The following is an 11,140-nucleotide window of genomic DNA, read 5'->3' on the forward strand; positions in this document are numbered from 1 at the left end:
AAAAAATCTATTGAATACCTGCTTTATTCTAGACTCTGTGATAAATAAGCCCCAACAGAGAGAGAGACAGAGACAGAGACAGACATACAGAGGGAGAGAGACCTCCAACAATCCTGTGACTGGGCCATCTGAATAGCCTCATTTTTTAAGACCTAAAGGCTAAGGTCTCAAAGAAAAACACGCAGCAAACAGAATAACTAGGATTTGACCAAGATATCTCCAAAACCCATGTCCAGACAGAAGAAAGAGGTAATACACCGCTGAAGCAGAGACCCAGAGAACCATAGAAGTAAGAGGTGTTTTGGATCAGCCATGCTCCACACAGAAGAGCAAATGAACTGGGTCCCAAAGCATGTGTAGAAGTCTGAAGTCTACTAGGTGATTAAGTCGATGGAAAACACATGTTTAATGGCCAGATGAAGGCAAGGGGAATGAGAGGGTAGGGCGTATGACATGGTAAAGAAGTGAGAGAAAGTAGGAGAGGAGGAGGCGGCCATCTGTTGGTGGTAAAGAAGTGATAGAAAGGAGGCAGCCATCTGTTGGAGGTGATAAAAGCCCTGTTACCAGACGAGCAAGCTTACACTTCTCTTTCAGAGAAGTTAGTCTAGTTGAATTTGATCTGTGAAGACTGGCTTGAGTACAGCAGCCAAGGGACAGAGTGTGAATGTGTCCAGGACATCAGTGCTGCCAGGCTGGGAACTGACCCCCACCGGACCTACATAAACTGTAGGGAGCATGCTAGGAGTAAAGCACTGTCAACAGTCCATAATCAGGGCCAGCATACATTGCCACATTGGAAAGTCACCCACAGACATGGGTGTTCTTAAATTACTTAAAGAAATCTTGACTTCTAAAGTATAGTATCCCTTTGGTTTTTGCCATCCCCAGTATTGTCTAAACTCTAGAACTAAATAAAGATTTGTCCTCATGCTTCATGTGAACATCTACAGACCTATGTGAGAGATGGGGCAGATTCAGGTAGTGCATTATCTGCTAGCAACCCAGCTGAGTATATATAAAAACTTGTAAGGCATATGTAAGGCAGACAAATATATGTTTAATCTACACACATGTGTAAGAAGGCAGCTGCTGCCATCCACAGATATGCCATACTGCAGAGTAGCCAGATCCCTCAGGAACCCTGGGCTTCTGCAATCCCTTACACATTGTTCTTGGAAACAGAAAACTTATTGTAACTTGTGGTCAAATGCAAGCTTCCTCTTCAAGATAGCTTTCCATTTTTTTGACAGAGCTCAAAATCATCCTTGGGAAGGTAGCCAAGGAATTAACAGTACAGGTTTAGTGTTGACTTTCAACGTGTCCTACTATGTGGTTGTTTTGATGAAAGAATCCCTCTCCCTCCCCCTCCCCCTCCCCCTATCCCTCTCCCCTCTCCCTTCTCCCCCTCCCTTCTCCTTTCTCCCCTCTCCCTCTCCCTCTCCCTCTCCTTTTCCCTCTCCCTCTCCCTTCTCCCTCTCCCCTCTTCCCTCCTTTTCTTTTCCCCTCCCCTTTCCCTCTCCCATCTCCCTCTCCCCTCTCCCTCTGCCTCTCCCTTCCCTTTCTTTTCCTCTCCCTCTTCTCTCTCCCTCTCCCCTCTCCCTTCTCCCTTCTCCCTTCTCCCTTTCCCCTCTTCCTCTGCCTCTCCCCTCTCCCTCTCCCCTTTCCCTACCCCCTCTCCCCTCCCTTTCTTTTTTTCTCCCCTCTCCCTCTCCATCTCCCTCCCTTTCTTTTCCTCTCCCTTTCTTTCTGCCCCATTTTCTCTGACTAGTTTCCTGACTACAAAATGAACCGCTTCTTCACATGGTTCCAATTCCCCATCTACTGTTCCATTTCCTCCCACTGGAAATGTTCCATTTCCTCACACTGACCAGCTCTTCACAAGGGACGCTATGCATACTCTTGTTCTGTTTCTTAATTATTTAATGTGTTTGCAGTCAATTTTCTGGACCTGAAGAGAGTGCCACGCAGGGTCCCTGGGCACTCTCAGAGTGCTCTTCTGGAAGCCAATACCTCCCGCCTGGCCCTTGGGTGGGGTAAAATCTGCTGGTTCTTGCATCACCTGACCCTGAAGTTCATCATTGCAATTATTTTGCCAGTGGCCTAGGACTCCATTCAGATAAAGTTTTGAGTGAGATACTTTGCAGTTTTAAAGCATATCTCAAACCCGGAGTAGTTAATTTTATATCATGGCTACAATAAGTAACCCAGGCCTCCTTGCTCTGATCTGTCCTTGTGGGTATCTTTGTGTATCATTCACAAAAGTTGTTTGCACTTCACATTATTTATCACAAGTGTTTATAAAACCTGCATGAATTTGGAGTGTAGCTCTATGGTCAAGTGATTACTTAGCATATACAGAGTCCTAGGTTCAATCCCAACAACAACCACAGAGAAAGAGAGAGGGGGAGAAGGGAGGAGAGAGAGAGACAGAGAGATTCATGTCCTTGGAACTACTAAATTAACCCAACAAACATCCGTTGTGTACCTACCTTGTGCAAAGCACAGCTCTGGAACAAGGACAAGCAAATCCTTCAACTATTTTGTAAATAAAGTTTTATTAAAACAACATCATCATTCATTTTGCATGGTCTATGTCGAACTAAAATGGCACAGAGTACTGGAAACAGAGACCTTAAAACCCCAAACCAGTGAAGTGTTTACTTCTGGGTCTGGGCTTCACGCCAGGCACTTTGCAGTAAGCTTTCTGGCTATACTGGCTCTCGTGGTGTTCAGTGTAAAGCTCTACTTGAACCTTTTACCAAAATGTTGTGGGCATCTCTATGTGCCGCCCCACTGTTCTTTGATATCCTCATATGAACCTCTTTTCCTACAGTGCCTCTTACTCTTTTAAGTCATCACTGGCTCCTAGACTCTGGGTCTTGGCCAGCTTGGACCTTCTTGAGCTAGGCATGAAGTGACCACATATTCCTCTTACCCATTCCTCAAATCTGTCTCCTCTACCCCTCAGTGTTGTCAGGCTGACCTTGGACTCCTGCATGGAACACTGAAGATGGTATCCTTGTCACCTGTGGAGTCCTTTCTTAATGAAGGGAGGAGATGCTGCCAAGCTGAGATATGCAAGAAACACAGGCTACAGAGCAGGCCTTATATCTCCAGTAAAATGACAGCATTGTCTGAGTAGTTGTTCCAACTACTGCTGCTACCCAAGGCAGAGTTCTAGATGCCTCATCTAGATCTGTCCTGTGACCTTCATTATAAACTTAGGAGGTAGACACACTACCACCTCCAAGTTACTGGAGAAATCAGAGAAACCGAGACTTGATGAAATTTAGTAATGTGCCCAAGGTCACAAACAAGCAGGGTTTGGGACTGAAGATAAACCCAGACAACTGGCCCAAGCCAGCACTCTTTACCTGACATTTGTACTGATCCGGCTTCCCTAAGCTTTATCTGTCTTGCTAGGGTCACCAACACAGAAACCAAAGCCAGCTTACAGGACAACTTCCTCACTGGGTGGACTACTTGTTAACAGAATATAAAACATTCTCTGGAGTAGAGCTTACCCTGGCTTTCGGAGCCTCTCCCCTGCATCAGGAGTGAACACCAGGACTCCTCACAGGAAGAAAAGCCCATACTGCAGAGCTGCCCTTGTGGAGGATATCGGGATGGGACTGAGTAGCTAGGGCAGCTATAATATTAAGCAGGCTTTCTCCTCCATTTGTCTGAGATGAAATCCATTACTGAGTTACCTCTCTGCTCATAGATCTGTCCCCCTACGAGCTTTTATCGTGAATACCAACATACTTAAATATTCAGCAGGCACCCTGTAGAGTGCTAAATACTGAAGGCACATACAAAGGTCACGCTTTCAATTGCCTCCCTTCTCTCTAAAACATACAAGACCCCAAAGCTAAACTCTTGATAAAATAGTGTTTTAAACTTAAAATATAAAATGCTTTGTCCTGGTTTCTGCATGACTGACTTTTTCTTCTTTGTTAGATAAAAATTGGAAGGAAGAGGTAAGTAAAATAAAATACTCAATTCAATTCAGTTTAATTCAATTTAATTCATCTGAACCAAATATATGGAGTTTGCTTTACTGAAACCTCTGTGCTTTACGTTGAAAGCCAATGGATTTCCAACATTGGAAACAAAGGATTGCCAACTAATTCCTACCCTCAAGAAGCTGTTGGTTTAACGGGATAAATTTCAACCAGTGGGATAAATTATGTGTTTACGTAAATACAGCACTGTTAATGGTATAACCTTCCATTCCTGTTACATAACAGAATATCCACGGCTGGGTATTTTGTAAATAAAAAACTTGAATCAGTTCATAGTTTAGAAGACGGGAAGTCCAAGACAGGCTAGTCCTATCTGTTGGGTCTAGTGAGGGCCATCATAACACTGTAGACGTCTTTGTGGGGGACAGGGGCACAGGAAAAAGAACTGAGAGGCTGGGGACACGGTGACGCAAGAGAGGCTGGGGACACAGCGAAGCGAGAAGCCATTGCCCCAAAAGACACGAGTCCTGCTCATGTATAATAACTCACTCACTGAGGGACTAGGGTACTTTACGAGACGAGTATTAAGACTGCAAGGCTAGTGCCTTTCTAGGACTATTCCTCCCAACGACCTCTTAACATCTTCAGCCTAGGGACCAGGCTTCCAAAACACTAACCCTTAGAAGACAAACCAATCCAAAAAAGCTCTGTCATGTCCCATAAGAGATAAACAGAAGGGAAGGACAGTAAATGCTGCTCATTGGGCCCTGTGGATGCTAGGTACTGTGTTTGGTGCTATTAAGTCTCCTGCTGTCACACATAATTCTCACTACAACCCTGTAAGGCCCGAATTATTAGCTTCCTATTACAAATAAGAAAATTAAAGAGATTCAGAGAAATTAGACAACCTTCCTTAGAAGGAGAAAATTGGGATTTCATCCTAAATTATTCAGACTCCAAGGCCCATCATTTGGCCCCAAAGAGTGAAGGCAATGATAATGGTGATCATTTGGGCCTGTGTATTCCAAGCATAGAGAACATGAAAGAATGCCCAGGAGCTGAGAGTATAAAGTGGATACCAGTGGCAGAAAGCAGAGGATGTGGAACCTCTTGTACAGTTGGGGAACATGTGATGGCCACTGGCTTGCCACAAAGGTGGCTTCCCCCAAACATACAGAACATAAAAATGGCTTTAAAAATCTCTAATGTTTTCTGATTTTTCAAGCCAAATCATGTTCATCCCCCTCAAGACTGCTTCTAGAATCTTTGTAGCTCAAAAGAACCTCGTACAATGTCGAAGTAAGCAAAATCTCACTGCCAGAGCTGAGCGCTCGTCCTTGGGGCTGTTCTTCATACTCTGGTGATAGAGCTAGCAGGGATTCTGCAGCCCTCTAGCTAATCACGCCTCCCTCCAAGAAAGGGGAGTTATCGCCTTGCATCCGAGCCTCATCAAAGGAGAGCCAAATCAGTCTGTGGGCATTCTACTGGGACTGCTATGTTGCGTGTTGCATTAATAAAATGTTTGAAGTTCAGTCTTCAGACAGTTGCTTCCATTTGCTGTACTTTATCCTAAGAGGAGATTTCAGAGCATCAGCAGCTAGGAAGAACATCGTGAGCCTACTTACTGGATGAAACGTGAGCGATAAGGGGCAAAGCAGGGAAAGGAGAGCCCAGTCCATGTTTTCAGTAATAACATACATTTCCACATTGTCTAGAGATGGCATCTTATGAACAAGAAGACTCAAGGCTATTGGGAGGGAATGAATGTAAACAAACCTGGTAAAGTGCCAGAATTCTATAGAATTATATCAACTGTAACCTCTAATGTCAAAAGGAAGAAACTAAAGAGATCAGTCTCTCATTTTATTAAATCTAGAGAATCAAGAGCTGGGGGATTGATTGCAAAGATTTAACCAAGGTCATGCAGATGGAAGAGTGGGACGCGCTCTGAAGTGCCCTGGTTTTCAGCTCAGGGTCCATTCACAATACATGCCATTTTCTGGGAGATTCTGACTGAGCAAATGGGTTTAAAATGTCTGAAACTGGCTGTAGGGAAGCTGTATGGAAGACAACCAGCCATGTGAAGTGGGCTTTGAAGGACACACAGGGATGCAATGGCACATAGTAGAGGACACTGCAGAGACTATGGTCTGTTCAGAGTATGCCAAGCCTGGCATCTCAGCATCTGAAAAAGAAGTAAGCAGATTCTTGCCCTAAATATTGCTAGAACAGTAAAATAAAATCCCCCTTTTCAGAAGAAAGTCCTTACAGAGACAGGAAATCAAAACCTTGGTGTCTGGGTTAACCGTTTTAAAGAAACCAGCATGCTCCTTGAAAGGTTAAAGAGAAAAAGAAGAAAACACCTGCGCTCTTCTCCCCCCTTAAGGATGGATGCTTCCTGCTGGGAGTTATAAACATTCATGAAGCACCCTAAGGGCTTCATCCCTGGTAGTGAGACAGAATGGGAGGTATCGAATCCAGCTTCCCTAGAGCTTTGTCCATGCACCAGTGAGGCCTACACAATGGGAGTCCTGAGTCACCTCCCTAATCAAGCACAGCTCACTGGCCTTTCGCCAAGCTCCCTCAACCTGAATGGGACACAGGCAAAGACAGCAGCTAACGTTGGGACATTTCTGAACGGAGTCCAGACAAAAGGCATAGAGCCCCTGCTCTACACAACAGGAGGCCACAGATGCAAAGCAACACATGCGTGAAAAAGAACTGAACTCGTTTAGGTCCAGTTGCTAGGGCAATCTTCATTAGAATTATACAAGACAAATAACACACAAAAGCATTTGCAGAAACTCTGTGACCTGTGCTCACCTTCTGTCTTATCCACACCAACACACACTGAGCCAGTGAAGGGAGCAGGTGAGATTTGTCTGCAATATTCCCCAGCCCTCCACCTCCCAATCCCATTTTATCTCTTGCCTTAGCTCCATCAAACCTAACTCTTACCCATGATCTCACATACTACTGTTTCTCCCCTTCCTTGCTCCCACTTAACTCCACTAAATCCAGCTGATAGTGACCATTCCCGGTGCTCAGCAGCCCAACAGATCACCTGATAAAGGAAGGTGCTTGCAGAGATAGGCTGTCCTCTGGGATAACATGTTTGAAGTTTTGTTGTTTGTTTGTTTGTTTGTTTACTTTTCAATCCCAGGCCATCCTACCTGCTAGGCAAGCACTCTACCAACTCCCCTAAGATCGTATGTGTGCTTGTAGCCATATGCTATGGCTCCCAAGACTAGATAATCAGAAGCTTGCTGCTCGTTATCGGCTCTCTCAGAATGCTCACTGACAGATGTTCCCTTTGGGCACCCAGATGCCATTCTGTGAAAAACCCAAGCCACGTGGAAAGACCAAGTGTCATAAACTGGTCCTGTCCAGTTGACAAGTGTGGGTAATCCAGCCGCTGACATCAGCTATCCTCAGTGTATCTTGGATATCTGCCCAATCGAGTCTTCCAATGACTCTAACCCTGGCTTCTCCATTCTAAAACTGCATGACAGATCTCATGTTAAAACACACACACACACACACACACACACACACACACACACACAGAGCTGAGCTTAGGATGTCCACAGAGCCAAGAGAGGCAATGGTTTGGTATTTAGCTGTTGTTTCTAATGTAATCGGTTAGGATGGTGTTCTAAAAGCCATTTAACAAAGTAAAACCATAAAAGGATGTCTGTTCCTGAGGTCCTTGATTTGGTGACTGATTCTAGGAATGTCGCTGTTTTGTTTGATAATTATCTAATCATTCATTTGTTAATTTGCACCTCTGTAGAAGGTGTTGTGCCATTAGCCCAGCAAGGGAGATCAAAACAAGCCCAGGAAGCCGGCTCTACTTTATCATAAGCAGGGACAGCTCTACAATTGATCAGAAAATAAAGGTCTGAGAGAAAACTGCAGGTGGAGGTTGACTGTGAAGGTTGGGACTTGAACCTGTCACAGGCCTTCTTAATGGGACAGTCTTCCGGGCTGCAACCAGGAGCTGGTTCCCAAGGGCCCCAGGCTCATATGGTCTACACTCTTCACAGCAGACAAAATATCAGTTGCTCAATGCTGCAAACTCAGTACTTTGTGGAGACTAAAGACTAGGAAATGCAGGAATCAGGACTAAATAAATCTCCAGGAGATCCAAAGTGCATGTTTTTATACATAAAATGCAGATCCGGTGCATTTAGATATGGGCACACATCCACCACCCATAAGCACTGATGGACCCAGAAAAGTGGAAGAGCTCAGGCGTAGCTCAAAGCTAATGGGTGAAAACAATGAATGAGTCCCCTTTCAACCTCTAGGGAGGGGCTTCAGCTGGAGCTAGACAAGGATCTCCAGTAAATTGCTCCCAAAACTGGCCTGGGTTCCTGTCTTTGCTGGTAATCTGTAGTGTAAACTTCCTCAATAATTAGATGGAATAATCAGATGGTGAAGAGGGATCTGGTTCTCATACGCAGGTCATCAACTTCAAACAAGATTTAGATGTAGTTCTAATGGTCTAAATGTCTTTCTGGGAGTTGGGTGTAGCTCCAAAGTGAAACCGCATCTCAAATCACCATGCAGAGAACCTGGAAACACGTTTTCAAGTTTTGGCCATATATTCCTGTCTCTGATATCAGGCTTTATTGGTGTATGTTGAAACATAACACATGTTGACTTAGCCTCTCGAATGAAACATTGGAAAGGGGAACACTCTTCAGATTTTCATCTTTCTTCTTCAGCATGCAATGTCCCTTCATTTCAGAGCACCATAAATTCACTTCAATGCGTAGGGAAAACAATATTCAGCATCTCATCAATATTTAAACAGCTCACTAAGAGCTTGTATCTTACTCCGTACGAGAAGCCATGAGGCTTAGAAAAAAAAATGAATGAGTAGCTCGCCAACTTTCAAGTTGAATGTGCCTAGCTTTTAATTTGAGGAGACATTAGCAGTTTATTTAGAATAATATAAAACTTCACAAGAATGAAAGGTCTTGTAGCCTAGGTTTGAGATGTACTATCCTATCCACCACCAATATTTCCCTAACTCGAGGGTTAAGGTCTAGAAAGGACACCATGTGCTAGCATTGGGTGTGGTTAGACCATTCCATTCAGTTATGACACCCTCTCCATCTACTTGGGGCTACCACACCTCGCCTTGTTCTTTAGCTAAGATGATGGCACTAGACAGGGTGCTCCCTGTCATCCTCCTCACTTCTGGATCCCCCACCTTCCTAGGTACTTAGAACCTTCTGGGACATGACAGATCACAGGCCATGGATTATATTCCTTTTGCCTTTAGTGAGCTTGGGTCTTTTCATGGGACACTCTGACACAAAACCATGCTTCTTTGTCTTTACCAAAATAACGTCACAGGTTTTCTAGGTTATGTCGGCTCCCTGAACTGTCGAAGACACTTGAGAGAAATCAAATGTTCTCTGCAGATGGTGTGGCCACACCCCTCACCTTCACTCCCTTGATCACTCTGCTCTTTAAATCATTGCATAGGGACGGTCAGGGAACATAGAAGATTGGTGTGCAGGAAGAGAATGTTATATGTGCCTACCTCTTGTTCTTCTGGGATGAAGCTTTGGCCCTTCAATAGCAGAGTTCCAGTTCTTACCCTCATCAAGGCAAATCAAGCACGTGGCTGCCAAAGTTAAGTCAGCAGCTCTGCTGGCTACACTTCAGGCTTCCCCGGTTCTCCTGTCTCAGCAATTGTTAGTAGGCCACAATTAGTGATAGATGGGACCCAGAGTGACAGGCAGCATTGATGCAGGAATGTGGATGTTTTATGCCGGGAGCACCCCTGAATGTCAGGCAGGTAAGCAACCGTCTTGCCAAATCATAAGCTCTTGTGAGGCATCTCCTGGCTAACTAGTGTTTTCTTCACTTTTTAGACTCCCCTAAAGAATGCATTCAATAGAAAAGAACAATGCTGATTTTACTTAATTAGAAATATCTCTAATATAGTGTTCTATATAGTTAGAACACTTTGATAAAATATATAACATGACCATTAATTTGAATTCTCATAAATGACTTTGAAATGGGCCATGTGTTTACATCTCATAAGCATAAATATGAGATATAATTGGATCTTTTACTCACTGAGCTCTAGTTTTTTTTTCTTTTTTAACATTTATTTATTTATTTATTTATTTAATGTATATGAGTACACTGTCGCTGTGTTCAGACACACCAGAAGAGGACATCAGATTCCGTTACAGATGGTTATGAGCCATCAAGTGGTTGCTGGGAATTGAACTCAGGACCTCTGGAAGAGGAATTAATGCTTTTAACTGCTGGGCCATCTCTCCAGCTCTAGTTTTCTTAAGAGACTATCTAAATCTGTGGCTCTTATCTAACAGGTATTCCTAGACATTTTGGGAATCTCTTTAAGGCTATCAACTTCCCTCTGTAAAACTGCATCCCTGAAATTATTTGCTTACACTTTGTAATGATAGACCCCCCAAAGCCTTTCTTTCCTACCCACAATATCTACAGAGCCAGATGACCACACCTGGCTTAGTTCACAGCCCTGGTCTTAACCTAGACACTATGCTGTCCTCTCCTTGGATTGTTATAACATTATGGTTCCAAAAAAATCTCTTCCGTATAAAGTGATAATTTAGAACCTGTGATCTATCAAATATTCTACATCAAAAGCCCACATGAGTTTTCCTTATTATACTGTTAAATGCCCTAGCAAAGATTTCTCCCAATTTAATGAAACACAGGCCTTTATTTTCTTGTCTATCTTCAATGCCTTGGAGCCTATTTATTTTGATCCTATTACTAGGAAAAAAGAAAAGAGAAAATTATTAATGATTAGAAAGGTCAGATTTATGTTCACAAAATAATTCGTGGTTTGGTTGTCCCTGACTGAGGACTTAACTTCTCTTTCTCTTCTCACCAAAATATTTTGAGGTTTATACAGCCTTTCTAATCAACTGTGTGAAATACGGGTATACACACTTAACCTGTCTCATCAAAGACTCACTCCTATTAAACTCTCTTAACTTCAAGATATACCTCTACTACCTCCTCTCCCACCTCCACTCTCAAAAGGTTCAATATACCTTTAATAGATAGTAAAAGGTTCACTAAACTCTTCCTGGATGTTAGGACAGGAACATTCAGGCTCCCTTCTTACTGTATTGTTTAACTAACCTTCGTTTCCC

This window comes from Mastomys coucha, unplaced genomic scaffold (assembly GCF_008632895.1).
Source record: "Mastomys coucha isolate ucsf_1 unplaced genomic scaffold, UCSF_Mcou_1 pScaffold22, whole genome shotgun sequence".
Taxonomy (NCBI): Eukaryota; Metazoa; Chordata; class Mammalia; order Rodentia; family Muridae; genus Mastomys; species Mastomys coucha.